Genomic DNA, 15542 nt, shown 5'->3' with positions numbered 1-15542 from the left:
TAAGATCAAAATCAGGCTCACAGTAATTTTCAGATTCTGGCAGACTTTCTTGCATAAAACTAGCTGGTTGAAACTTGATATGGCTAATAACAGAAGACAGAAGCTAAACTGGGCAGGCAGAACAGTTAGGAGACATTTTGAGGTTATGATGATATAATCTTCTATGACTATAAATGCTACTGTATGCATCTGTAGCTACTTACACGTCATTTTGCACAAACAGCCAAGAACTTCTATAACTAAACATATCAGTACCAACACGTGTTTTGTATAAAGAGGTGCACTGCAAACAAATTCTGCTTTGGGAAACTGCCTTGGGGAGCCCAGCACAGCAGCTCTGTATAAGAGCAGAGGACATCCACATCAGAAGCCAGGACAGGGGACTGACTCAAGGACACCTCATACACTACCACCACCACCAGCCAGACCGGGCCTAAAACCTCCTTTTTGGGGGTGGTCCAGGTGCACGGCCAGGAACCCACCTGTCCCTCCCCGGGCACATGGCGAGGACAATGCACAGAGCTCTGCAGGCCTGGTGAAGAACCAGAGCCACTCCAGCAGGTCCAACACCTCCTGTTAGCAACCACCACCTTTAATGCCAGCTCAGGAAGGGCACTTCTCTAAGAGTCACCACAAGCAGCCTGACTTTACATAACAGAAACAAAGATTCTGGCTCCACGCTGTCGCTCCTCCCCTCTTCCACAAGGCAGAGCAGTGCTGGGAATGCCAGAGGTCATCTTCTAGACAAAAAGTGACAATTTTAGACCTTTTCAAAGATATTGCTTCAGGCTGTCAGCTGGCAACACTGTTCTGCCCTTGCTTTCAGACGTCTTCTTGAGGCCATGTGTGTCAGGGATAATTCTGTTAAATAACAGTTACAATCCTAAATTTAAAAGCAACAGCCTTAGGGCTCACTGATAATAGTAATCCTGCACTTTCTTCCTTCTTCTTTCCTTTGCTCAAATCACAGAGAAATCATGTCAATTAAAAATCTGCATTAAGCCACACTATAATAAATGACAACAGATTTTCTAGAGCACTGCTACATTTGTGAGAATAGATGTTTCTTTGCTATTTACAGAAGCATAAATGCACATCTATCCTGCAGGAAAGTTCAGGGATGTTAATTTGATCTAGAGCCCATGCAGGCCCAGCTTCACAAATGCAAAGTTTGGTATCTGCATTTAATAAGTGACCATTTTCAACCAGAGGCAGTAAGCAAGAGGCTGTGTGCGAACGCTCTCTGGCCATGGATGGCACCCACACACTGGATGGTAGAAGCAGTGTCCCCTGCTTGACTTCATTGCGAAATGGCTTAGGAGCTCTCCAAGGACAGGGTATTTTATCCCAATGCAGAACTGGTATGAGGCAGCCAAGTGGTAGACTTTATGTCTGTGGGGCATTCCCAATCCCTGGCAACAGGGATCAAGATCATGTGAAACTGCTGATTTGGCCACAGCATATTTTCTAATTTACCAACCGAAGTTTTCCAGTAATTTCGCGTATTATACAAGAATGATTTATTCTGCCCTGCTGTCATGTGTCAGACCTGCAAGCTCAGCTTTAGATATTAAAGCACAAATTCTCAAAGATTTCAGCAGGCTAAATCCTGTCTGCACTGAACCTGACATTTGCTATGCTTTGTCAAAGCTTATTTTCTCATAAAATCACATCACATTCTTTTAATTTATTTAATCCAGGAACAGCACACAGAAGGGGTATTTTAAAAATAATAAAATAATAAAAAGTTGTAATTAAGTGGTCTGGATCAAAGTGCCTAAAGGTGCGGTATTACAACAAAATTAAAATTGCTCAAGCCAGTACTGCCATGCACCTTCCCTTTTCCACTGCTTTTTCTCCTAGCACTTCCCTGCTCCTTTTCTTGCATAAAAGATGCAGTGCTCATCTATCACCACACAAAGTCAGTTCAGGAAACAGAAACTTTTGCAAGTAAAAGTTTTGTTTTGAGGATCATTTTTGGCCTCATTTCCCAAAACAGATCGCCACTAGTACCGGTTACCAAGTGGCAGAGGCAGGAACAGTTCCAGACCCAGTTCAATTCAACCCAAAACAGTCACAAAGTGCACAACACTATAACAAGTCCCATATGTACTCAGTTGCCTTAAGTTGTTCCAACTGACAGATATTTTGATCATATTTTATCATACATGCATGTGTGTGTTCTTAATTTCTGTTAAGAAGAACCACTATGATTACCATATTGTTAAGTCAACCCCTAGACGGTAAGACAGGAAACTAACCCGCACATGAGATACTACCTTCTAATAATAACTATTATTATTACATGTTAATGAACAACTCTGTTTGTTTTCCAAAATGTCCTCCCATTTTCCTGAGTCTAACTACTCAGATACATTTGCCTAAATGCTTCCTAGGAAATTATTATGTGTGACTTCAGAAAGCCAAGCAGACAAAATCAGTTATTTGAAAAAAAATCTGAAACCTTAAGAAATACTTCAGTGCGAAACCCCCTCCACCAGAATTTACTGAGCTAAAGGTTAATCTATTTTGGTTAATCAAAGTTCTAATTTAAAACTCTTCCACAAAGTCTAGATTTAGATAAATAAACCAAGCCTAGCACATAAGTTTCCTCCTAAAAAAATGCATCTTTAGAACATCCTTGCTTTAGACATTTGGAGGTTTATGAATGTATCATTGAATGCAAAATGCAACTCCAAAAGCAGTCAGTGAGCCCTCTAGTGTTTTCAAAGGACAGGAGTTATTCCAACACAAACATCAATGGCTATTTAGGAAAAAAAAATTACTAGGATTCAGTGCTAACAGTACTTACTGTGCAAACAGCCCATAGATATGGTAGCCAAAAAAACCCACCTTAATCAGCACTGCCTGCTGGAGAAGTGAGTTTGTGCTTCTAACCTAGCAAGAAGTCTTAATTTCTAGAATTCAATACATCAGAAGTACTCTACGTGCTTTCCCCTCTGTGGATATTATTAAACTATATAAAGTTTCTCACTAAATTAATTTCCTATTTGTTAACAGCTTTATTTTCTATGCAAGAATGAAAAAGTTTTAAAATAATGAGTAGCAATTTGAATAGATCCAGCCCACTGATACTTAAGCTTTTGCTTAGACAAAGCTGGCACTGGTAGTTCAGGAATGAATTTTAGCAGGTTTTTTAAGGAATCCAACTATCTTTGCAGCTTTTACCTTTCTGTTCGCATGAGAAATCCCCAAATCAGTATCTCTACATTTTTTTATTTCACAAAGGCCCTTCTGATCATGTCTCTGACTACTATAGTACAAGTACAGTTGACTACTTGAAATGTCTAAATAAAGATCATAGCTACAGAGAACCAGACAATTCCAGATACTCTCAGACTCCTCTACAGTTTAACTAATCAAATTATTTCTGTCAATAGGCAGAATTACATTTGCATAGACGTATTCCTCAGTCCTTCTAGTTTTATTAAGATATGTTCACTGAACCTCAAACTCTAGAGAAGCCTGACAGCTGACTGGGAAGCCCCACGTCTACATTAGCAAAGTCCATTTCCAACAGAGCTCTTCCTCAGGTCACCCACAATTAGAAGCAGCAGCCGAAAGCTTGACTAGCTAGCACTGTCTCACTAATAAGCTGGCTGGGCACTGATTTTTACTTATAAAGTCAGAAAACACCAAAATATTACCCCACCTCTCTTGACAAATAACGTAAGTGTGCTATGGTAATTGATATCAGCAAAGTCACTTAAAAGAAAAAGGTGAAGGTCTGACATGCACAAAAGGATCTGTGCATTTCTTTAACTCTAAAGAAAGCATTTCAAATATAATTTTAAAATCCTTCTCAAGCCAGTGAACATTAAAAACAAACAAACAAACAAAACCAAACATATTTGTTCTCCAGAAGCAGAAAAAAAGACCTTTTCTACAGCTACAGTGTTGGTCAACCAGAAGATGATGATAACGCACCTCCATTTCTTTCTATTTTAGTTACTGCCATTTTGCAAAGCACTCCAACACAATGTCTACAGAGGACACATAAGCCACTCGAAATGTGCAAAATTCGGTTCTATTCACACAGGATTACCCAAGAGTTCAGGCATAAAACATTGCCAGAAAACAATAGTGATGCTGAATCAGCGCAGTAATAGCAGTATTTAGATGCAAAGTACTGCAGTACCAGGTGGAGTGAAAATAATAAGAACTAAATAAGGTTTATTTTTAGTGGTTACATACAAGCTGGGGAGATGTCAAAGATGACGTCAGGAAAGGAATTCAAGCACATTCTGTAACTGGGATATTAAAGGAAAAAAAATTAATTGCATGAAATAGTACCATTCTGACCTTCAACATGGCCATTTAAACCACTCAGAGACAAAGGAGGAAGGCAGAAGACTAAGCTACTGGAAGCCCAAGAAGTGAAGTTAAAAAAAAAAAAAAGAAAAGAAGAAAAAAAAACCTCTGAAGAAAATATAATAGTTTGCTAGTCTAATCTCTAGTAAACTCTCATTGCTAGATTAAATAATTTTCTCTTTCTCATTTTACACTGCTTTTTACACATTAAAGTTATTCTCACCTTTTAAACTTCTCCTACCAGAACTGTTCACTAAGTCTAGTCTCCCTGAATCCTTTCTCCTTCCTGTTGCTGGAACTAAAATTTCATTCTTTCACAGAATCAGCAAGGGAAATGAAGCAAGTCCCTAGAATTAGTAAGAAACCTCTACAGACGTCCCACTTAAACTTTCCTCTTGTCCCCATGAGCTTTCATGGTTAATGACTATACTGGGTCTGGCCAGGATGAAGTCAGCGTCAGCAGCCCATTTGGTGTCTTGAATTTGTGGCTGAAATAATGCTGGCAACACAGCAATGTTTTGGCTATTGCTGAACAGCACTTGTACAACACCAAGACGTTCTTCTTTTCCATCCTGACCCTTTCCTGCTTTCCCATACAAGTAGGATGGGGGTGGAAGGGTGGCCAAGATGTTGGGAAGGGACACAGCTGGGCCAGCTGACCCCAGTTGGCCAAAGGGATATTCCATATCATGTAACATCATGTTCAGCAATGAAAACTGGGGCAGAGGAAGGAGGAGGGGATTTCTTAGGTGGCTGTTGCAGTGACTGGGCATCAGTCTGCTTGTGGGAGGTGGTGAGTGACTGCCTTTGCTTCACTTGTCCCTGCCCCCTTCTCCACTTAATCAACTATCTTTATTTTAACCCACCAGTTTTCTCACTTTTGTTCTTCCCATTCTGTCCCTGGCCCACCAGGTGTGCCAACAGCTGTGTGGACACTTGGCTGCTGGCCCAGGTGAACCCACAAAAATGTCTCACAGGATCTCCAGGGCAGGAAGCTTGTGCCCGCAACACAACCCCTAGCCGGTTTCTTTGCTCTGAAGACAATATTATATTAACCATTAGCAAAACCTCAAGCTTTAGAAAGCCTTACTTCCCATTTCCATAGCTGTTAACCAATATCTGAACCTAAATGAGACTCGGTGAATCAGAATCACAGAAGTGTTGAGATTGGAAGGGACTCTGGAGGCTATTTTGTCCAACCCCCATTGAAAGACCTATCCCCAACTGTTTTCACAGTCCCCAAGTACCAGGCAAATTGTAGTACAGCTGAAAAACTCCACAACAATTCCAGAAATCTGTTATTAGTAAATGTAATCGTACCTTTGAAGGCACTGTCACCAATCAGGACTCCTTTGTGGAAAATTGTATGATCTCCTTTAGGTGATTCACTATCTGTTTTCATAAAATCATGCTGCATATATAAGAGTTCCGTTTAATATGCTCTCACAGAATCTACTACTTATCACAGTGAATAATTTTTGGCAATACAGTCTGTCTTTTTTATTTTAGTTATCAAAAGTATTACATCTGTATTTCATCATCTTCATAATGGTATTTAGTATAATATTGCCCTTCTAAATAAGTTATTAACTGAGTTTATTGATCTTGTATTGAATAATTTGCATCCTGGGAACATGAAATATTAGGTGAATTTTTCTCTAGATCTCAATCCATAACACTTTTTTTTTTAGGATTAGGAAACACAACTATGTTGTGAAATCATTTGACAATTTTCCTTGTTTCAGAGCATGATCTTTGTTACTTTTGTCATTATTCACTATTATTGCTTTGGTAGTACTTCAAACTCTTTAATCTTTTATTTCAGTTCTGCACATAATCATAACGCATTCCAAAGTCTTTTCCATCTCAAAGTGTTTCAATCACTAATAAGTACCTTGAATTGCCTTAAAAAACAAATTGGATTTTAAAAGTAATTTTTATCGGTATATGCAGCTTTTTACCCTGTTCAAACTTGCTCTGTAGTGGAAATTTGAGGTAAAGATGTAGGGTGTTCTACTGCAGTTACTTTTTCACTGATTAGTTCATAAACTTATCTAAGCAGACATGCAAATGTGACTAAGAGTGATATACATCTGCTTCGGTTTTTCTCCAGTTACAGTCTACTGTTATGCTAGACTGGTGAAAAACTATAGTGTTAAGCAACTTTAAAAAACAAAGAAACAAAAAAAAAATCAGAAGACCAAGATTTACTAGGAAACTACATAAAACTAGTTTATTTTCAGATCAGCTTTTCTGTAGGTAGAATTGTGTCTTGAGTTTGATTTCAAATTAACAAGTAGTAATTACAATCAACCGAATTTTATACTACGATCTTCATTTTCAGTTAATATTTCTTATCCCAGAGACAAAGCTGTTAAAAAAATTAATCTCAAATATCCAAAGAACATTCACCTCACTGGGTAGTATTTACTTTTTTCCCCTTGAATCTGACAGAAGACAATACAAACGACAACATACTCTCTTTTTCTTCTGGCAACATAAATTTGTTTATCCCCTTCAAGACACATAAAATAAATCCTGGTGCTATGAACCTTCATATTATATATATATGCATATATATATATATATAAAATATAAATATATAGCCACTTCTTATCTGTCAGCAGGAAGATTACTGCAAATCAGGATCTTGACAGATTTCTAGTGTTTATAACCTCATTTCCTAAGGCATTATCCCAAGTTAAAAGCCAGCTACACACTGTCAATGTTTGCTTAACAGTCACTGCCCAAGTGCCACTGTTTCTCATTTAGCAGGTGGATGACAGCCACGCTCCGAAGCACACCCAGGCTGGAGGGGTTCCTGTGGGTGCTTCTGACAGGCCTTCCACTCAGCCAAGTCAACCCCTTGTGGAGACTTTTGTATTTGTTAATGGGCCAGTGACAAGAATTCCCAGTTGCTGTTTTCTCCACTAAGCAGCAGCTAGAGATTTCAGGAACATTTAGGCATTTGCCATTTAGCACACGCCTTTGTTTTCCCTTGTTGTGGGAAGGAAGGACTCATAACAACTCAGAAGTTTGTCTGGGAGTGATACAGCACAGGGCACTGCTGCACGCTGAGTGGGGGAAATCCCTACCGCTCTTAAAATGACAATGGAGCTAGGGCAGCCAAACTGATTTACAGGATTCTCCATTAATATTAAACATACACATCATATCATGAAGTATTTGATATGGTTCTGTATTTAATGCTCTGTATTAAAGGGATATGTGAGCAAACTCCTGCTACTCCTCAGCATTTCAGGATCCTACATATAATTTATTTCTTGCTTACAAAAACAAATTAAACCAGAAATTTAAGGTTTGCATATATAAAAGGAACTAAGAGGGAAAGTAAAAACATTAAGGACTATTCTGAGGATTAATTCATCATTTGTATTGCAAAGCACTTCAAAATCCTCAAACAGAAAGCCTGACAGGAATGCTAAGTATTATTCCCAAATGTGTTATGTTAAGCTACAGAAAAAATTCTATTCCTATATTTTCTACTCTGCACAGTAGCTTATAAGGCTCTTTAGTGGTATATTAAACTATCCAACTAATATACATCATATGCTGTTGTGGGCATAATTTGTTAACCAGGGACAGATGTTGCACAGCACTTCATTCTGTTAAACATTTTAAAAGGAATACATTATCCTATTAATTCTGTAACAAGAATTCTAATTAAAAGGTAACTAAAAAGAACAGGAAATTTGCAGGTAAGGTATTTTCTACACTTATCCTGTTATTGCACAAGTACACTGGAAAAATCAGACTATTTCATGTAAGAAATAATTAATAAGAACAGCAGCCCTGATGCTTTGATACATCTGCATCAAAAAAGAGCTCATTTGAAAATTACTGTATAACATAAAAAAACTACTCAGTGGTAACAAGCTACATTTTACCCATTATTCAGTCAGATCTTGTTACTGAACAGTAAAGCACTTCTGAAAGTCCAGTTTACTGAAAAACTGGAGATACCAGAATGCTTTACAGTTAGTTTCTAAGTGAAAGCTGGGCCATGGCGCTTTAAGTATTGCACAGTTCATTTCTGTAGAAGTCAGAGGGTGATAAGAAACTTGAAGGAAGACCAGAGTTTACCTCCATGCTCCAAATACATTCAGCATAAGCTGATGTCTACAGTTTGCTTCTTATCTGGCTATCCCAGCACCACAGATATAAGAAAAACAAACTATTTGTGCAGCACAGGAGCATCCTAGCTGAGGCCCTTTCCTTGGCTAACCAAAAACTAGGAAGGCAAAAGCAACACATGGACCTCCCCTGAAAGAACGCACCCACACTTTCTGAAGCCGAAGGTCTGGCAAATGAAATCAACAATTTCAGGGAAAGAAAAATAGTATGTTTCAAAAATCTTGCTCATATAGTTACCCAAATCTGTTATAACAGCATTCATACTACCTTGAACTATTCAAAACAGAAAAGTTTTAATTCCATTTTAGATTCATTTGCTCAACTTCAGCTGTCTTTCACCCAATGCATAGAAAGAAAAGAGATGTGAAAGAAATCACTATTTCCTTCTAAAACTGAGCAGTTTGGATTATATATTTGCTTCTCCCCCCAAGTGAGCTAGGATTTGAGTATGTTCTGCAGGCATTTTAAGAGTTTTTCCTGAAAACATCTGCCTTGAAAGCATCAATTAAGGTGCTCTTGAACTGCTTTGGCCTCCAACTCTCAGTTACTATTTAGGGGAACCAATGACAAGTTCTCAGTAACTACACCAGTGAAAAAAGAAATGAAAATACAGCACTGAAGTACAGCATTATGGAATTGAGCATGGCTGACAATGCTGAAGATGCTCTCTTTTCAACTTGTTTCAGCTGCCATTGACATCTGTATATATACCCAAGACGGAAATCTTAAAAGAACCATCCAAGTCATCAAGCTACAAACAAAAGTGCATTCTGAAGAATAAGCCATACAGCTCCCTCTTACAACTTAGCAACTGTTACCAAGATCTGCATTTCAGAAAAAAAAAAAATTGAAGCCTACAGCTTGTCACTCAAGACCATTGCATTTCTCCAAAGATAAAATCTCTTCAAACACTTTAAAAAAAAAAAAAAAAAAAGTCAGTTGGACTCTTCAACAGATAGACTGAAAAATTATTTCTTTATTACTAGTATTAGAGATAGATTATGTTTCTTCATACAATCCAGGATTTCAGCAGTTTGGATTTTTTTTTTTTTTTAATCTCAGTGATGTGACAAATTCATGACATTTCAGTGGGGTTTTTTTTAAGGAGAGTCACTGATGGCTAATTCCTAGAGAACCAAATCACACAGATGTTTCGCATTAGTGAAACACCCATTAAAAGAGAAACATATCGCATCATACGGTAATGTGCAAGAACTCAAGTCATTGTTCATTACTGACAGTAACCAGAAAGAAAGCTGAAGTATTTTCACTTCAAGCAGAAAAGCATTGCAGAGTTGTACAAAAAACTAATGTACTTCTTTGATCTCATGCAGAATTAGTAGCAGCCTCTGAAGTTCAAGCATAATTTGACTAATGTCATAAAAGAGAAAGAAAAAAGAAAGCAATTTGTGGAAATACTACTTTTATTAAGAGTAATGGTATACATAGACTCATCCCACTCAGTGTCATTTTTTTTTCCTGTCTACTTATGACTTGCTATGGTTTCCAAGAACTCCCAAGCTTAACAGTGTGAACAACGAGGCTACCGCAACTGCACGATACAATCACGCTTTTGTTCTGTATTTTTTCCTACTGTTCTTTAAACAGTTATTTGATAAGGTTTGCCTCTAATTAGATTATAAATTATTCATGGCACAGATTGTATCTCCCACTTGTTCACTGGGTACCTGGCACTACATAGCTGTGCTGCTGCTGAAGTTCCCAATCTCAGCAGGGGTAATGTAAATAAAAAACAAGCACAGTGCTATGCAGTACAACACATCCAGATGAAGTGATTAACATCAAGGTTATTCAAGATGCTGTTTCTAAGCACGATTAAAATGCACAAAAAGGAAGTAAGGTGGATTTAAGGAACCTCTATATTTTTCTTTCCCAGGTTTTGAACTCGCTCTCTCCTCTCCCATGCTTGGAAGTTTTATTTTGCCACTGAAGTCAGTAACAAACTTTTGTCCACCTTATTATATGGAAAGTGTCAGTGTATGCAGGCCTATCCAGAATGTCTTTCACAACAAAAACCAAACAGAAACAACAATGAAAACAAACCAAAACAAAACCAAAACAACCCACCAGAAGTTTTTATCTTGCAGAATGAGTCTCTACTCATCCCACAATCCTGCTTCCCTACTAGGGCACAGGTCCAGAAACTAAGAGGGACAAGAAGACATCCTTGCTGGTAAGAAGTTTTCAGTAGTGATAAGAATGCTTGACCGGCAAAATTTCAGATGTATTTTCTAAATGCAACTTCTCTTTAATTATATTTCCTTTTATTTAACTGCATTCTTTCAAAGCAATTATTTTTAAACATTTTTTTCATAGCAGGTTTTCTTTTTTTTCTTAAAGAGAAAATTAAACAGTGAGCCATGCATTAGTAGATTTGGGACTACCACTAACCTAGTAACTGTAAGTAAAAACACAAACCAGTTACATAAACTATTAGATATCAGTTAATGAGGAACTTACTAAGCTTGACATTATCACTGAACTCACAAAGCACGGAGCAATTTGAGCTTTCCAGAATACTGAGAACCGACAATAAATACTTTCCCCACCCTCAGGCCATCAGCTTTAGACAAGAGGTCAGACCAGACCGTATCAAATCCTTATCCATGTGACACTAATTGTCAGCTGTAAGTATTTTTCTCCTCTTCCCCTGCCCCAATTGAGTTGTTCCTTTCCACCACCCTCTCCACCAGCCAATTACAGAAGATGAAGTACTCCACTATTAAAGCTCATTATTGTGGTGATGGTGAAACTGCACTTTCAGAAGTCAAAGAGCCTGTTCACTGAGAAGTATTTACATAGATTAATCTGATACGTGGTTGCTGCATGGATCAAGGGCTAAGTCTGCATCATTACTCCTACCCTCACAGAAGTTATCTTCAGCCTAATAGCCTGAAATTAGAGCAAACGGATTGGATTGTTTCCCAACAGCTGACAACCAGTTATACAGAACTCAAAAGCAGATGACACTGATCTCTGACTTCTCCCTTCAACATCTTTTATCAGATGTGATGCAATGCACCCTTATCAAGCTCACAGGTGACACCAGATTAGGTTGGGGAAGACAAATGCCATTTAAGAGTCAGGGCTGCCATTCACAGTGGCTGGAGGAACAGTCCAGTGGGAACTTCATGAAATTCAGTGGGGACAAAGGTGAAGTCCACAGCCCCTGGGGATGGCACAGGCTGGGGATGGCTGGGCAGGTAAGCAGCTCTGTGGGGAAGGTGCTGGGGCTCTGGTGCACAGGGAGATGTGGACATGCCAGCAGTGCCCAGGCAGCAGGACTACAGCCTGTCCATCAATGAATGGTATTATCCCCCTGTTCTCAGTGCTCAGGAGACCACATCTAGATACTGTGTCCAGTTCTGGGCTTCCCGGTACAGGAAAGATATCAATAAACTGGTACAAGTCCAGCGAAGGAGCCCAACATGGTTATGGGGCAGCAGTCGCCCCGTGAGGAGAGGCCGAGGGACAGGGCTGGCTCAGCCCGGGGCAGAGGTGGCTCTGGGGGCTGACAGCCGCCCCCTGTACCTGCACAGAGGTGGTTGAGGGGGCCAGAGAGACAAGGGGCATTTGGCTGGACCAAGCAAGAGAGGTTCAGATGGTGACAAGCAGAATGCCAGTGGGGCAGAGGCGCAGGCTGCCTGCGGAGGCTGTGCCGGCTCCATCACGGAGTTTCCATCCCTGAGAGGACACAGCCCTGAGCAGCCCGGTCTGAGCCAGCGCTGAGCCGGCTGATGCAGGAACAGGGACCTCCTCAGACCTCCAGACCAAGTTATCCTGTGATCCCATTACGTACAGTGTGGATTGCACATATTTACCTAAATTTTACAGAGTAAGTAAATTGACCTGCTTCTCCCCATTGGCAACAAGGATGCAACTCGAATTCCAGCCCAAGATTGTAGCTGTCTAAAATATTCCAGATAAGAATTATGAGTTGATAAAGGTTTTTTCCCAGCCTTCAGAAATGTTTCAAGGTATTTTCTATATTGCATAAACTACTTCAGCTATGTAAAACACTGCCAGCTCATTTCTGACAGAAAGTTAGGAGCTATCTTCTTATTGCCTTAGTATAGAAAGATTCAAGAACAACAATTAAGATAATCAGACCCTGGTGAAAATGATGAAGACCCAGTGTCCTGTAGAAATTCATGATTTCTGGCAATTTCACATTTACATCTACTTATCTTGGTCAGGACTATCAAACAGATTACCCAGGGCCGCATTTGATTTCAGAAGGAAAATATTTTAAGAAAGATTTCTTCAGCCCTCAAACTATATCCAGGAAACATGGGTTGTATTGTATCAAATTTTTTGAGGCAAAAATTTGTTGTTGTAAATTAGTCATCACTCTCTGTACAAATAGTTAAAGAACCACTGCAACAGAAAACACATATCAGTTATTTTCCTTTAGCCGTATTTGAAATTGATATTGTAAACCTCAATATTATCATTCTTTGTGTGGCATGTGTTTTCTTCTTGAAACATTTATGTGATTTCCTGGACTGTGGATCCTGACACAACCAGTGCTGGTAAAGTTCCCAAATCCATGACACTCAGAACTTACAACAGGGGTAAGGTCTAAGGTCTGTAACTACTCTTAGATTTATGCAGTCCTAAAATTACATTCGGACCTTTGAAGGCAACCACGAGGCTGATGTGGGCTCTGGTGAAAATGAGCTTGACACCCCTGCCTTACACCTTTTGCTTAACTACTACAAGTTTATACATGTTAAAGAACAGTGACCAGATTTGTAAGTTAGCTTTCCAGTTCACATAAACACATCTGCAAAAAAATAAGACACTTGCCTTCATGCCCAACAGATGAAGTGTACCTACTGGTACCTATAATTTGCTTCATTCAAGCTTGAGTTAAGGATGACAGCTTGCAAATGACACCTTTATACTGAAAGGTATACATACACAGTGAATCCTTTTGTGGAAGAATAGAACTTAAAAACAACCTTAAAAATCTAAACAAATTTACTTCTATGTAGTAGAAGTAATTTAACCCTTAGCATCTCTTCCAGTGCTATACATAGCATATTAATGCTTTGCACAATATTTTTCTTTCACATCCAAATGTCCCTCAGAAAGAAGCCTTTATAAATGAGATAACAAATTGTACTAGCGTTAATATTTTATCAGCTCTACATAGATTTGAGAAGAGCTGTCACAGGCTTATGGAGAATGTCTGTGCTCGTGCTCTCATGACAGGCAGAAGAAATCAGATGCTCAGTTATTCAAGGAAACAAACAAACAGACCACCATAAAACTGGTATGCAATTAAAACAGCCAAGATGAATACTAGTGGTCTGCTCCAATCACCTCCTGGCAGCAGAGGATGCAGAAGAAAAATAATTCAATTAAGAGGCATGGAGATACTTTCCTCACTGGAAAGGCTGAAAAGTTAGCTCTACTTATTTGTAAGTGGACAAAAAGAGAATAACAAAAAGAGAATAAAAGTAAAGGCATACAGAAAGCAAGGGCTCCTCCTGAACATCTTCGTACAAGATGTTCAGATAAAAATGAGAAAATGAAACACATGAATGTTAGGTTTGTTACTGAAAAGGCAAACACTCAGGAATCATTGCCAGAAGATACAGTGACAACTTAATGGGATACTGAAGGATATGAGAAAGCAGATGGTCATAGTGGCCCAAATTTCATACTGCACTTCCTAAGCTGTTAACAAAAAGTGCTTCAAATGTCTTAAAGTTTTCACAGCACAAATGGAGCATAATTTCTTTGGCACAATCAGTAACACACCTGATGGTGTGATTAATTTTTTCTGCAGTGTAGTAAGACACCTTCCACCCCAGCCACCCCGGAGAGACGTATTTCCACAATGGGAACAGTGAAGCCATCTGTAGAGTTAACAGACCTGCAAGCCTGAAAGATAAGACTGTGGATGGGACTTATTTTCCAGCACACATTATTCCTCTCTTTCAATTCTCTTGCTTTTTTTCTGGCAGGTATGTAAAATCACGTAAGTTTCCCAGATCAGCTCCGTTGATTCCACACTTTATTTCAAGTTCCCCAAAAGAAGCTACAATGCAGAAGAGACAAAGTCTTTGCTCTCCCTCAAACTGTTTTGGATAGTTCAGCCTAAACTATCCAAAATAATCTAGGGAGTTTGCTGCAGCTCTTTCTAAGAAATACTTCAAAGATGAGCCAAATTGTGTGGCAAAAATGAAAACAAAACATCCAAATTGTCATATTAATAGAAAAAAATAATACCTATGTCAATTCAATAAGCTACAAATATAGCTGGTGGGGAAGTTCCCTGGTGAAAATCCAACTGTCCATGTTTAAAAAACAGCTCCCCCTCACCCCACCAAAATCAAACAAAACGCCAAAAACATTATCAGTTTCACTTGTTGTGGATAGAAAGCTGAATTTGACAAATCTTTCCCAGGAAGGCTGATGGATGAGAAGAGCAGGCAGGGACTGAGCTTCCCTAGCAGCTTGCCTGACAGGTCCTGTCAATTTTCATTTCTGGTTTACTGGCTGTCCATAAGCAAATTTTGTAAATTCTGAAGATTTTACTTTTGGGCGAAACATTTTTTCGAAAATAATTAAATTGTACTTTTGTCTCACATTTCTTCTCTAAATCTCCAGGTTTTCCACAGGAAATGTTCTCTGTCCAGGTCTGGGGTTGACCCTTTTTCCAAGTCTATCCTGTTCCAGCTACCAAATTCCCTAATCTCTAATGCAAACGGCAGTGGTTATCCCTATAAAAAGACTTTAGGAAAACCTCAGCTACATCTCTACTTATGTAAACATAAAGGTATATATAAACTGTATTATTCTGCAATTTTTTCTGGGGCACAGACACAAAGAACTACCGACTACAAGGCTTTCTGTATGTCGGGGTAGTGTGTGAATGGCACGCCCAGGCTTGTGGTGCCTCTAACGAGATAACCCCACCACCAAGTGGGAGATGCTACAGATAACAGGGGAGTAGCGTGTATGCAGATGGCCCACCCTGTCCTGTGGCACCACTAACGAGACAGTAACATGAGAAAGGGCAG

The 15542-nt window shown here is 39.1% G+C and overlaps 1 protein-coding gene across 2 annotated transcripts in view; it reads right to left on the bottom strand.

Annotated features, from left to right (window-relative positions):
- The window catches only part of MAN1A1 (mannosidase alpha class 1A member 1), a 146694-nt gene that overhangs the window by 108817 nt on the left and 22335 nt on the right, over window positions 1-15542 (bottom strand). The gene's annotated exons all lie outside the window — the stretch shown is intronic.

The sequence above is a fragment of the Patagioenas fasciata genome, chromosome 3 (genome assembly GCF_037038585.1).
Source record: "Patagioenas fasciata isolate bPatFas1 chromosome 3, bPatFas1.hap1, whole genome shotgun sequence".
NCBI lineage: Eukaryota > Metazoa > Chordata > Aves > Columbiformes > Columbidae > Patagioenas > Patagioenas fasciata.
The sequence above is the reverse complement of the archived record's forward strand: the minus strand, read 5'-3'. Positions and strand labels throughout refer to the sequence as shown.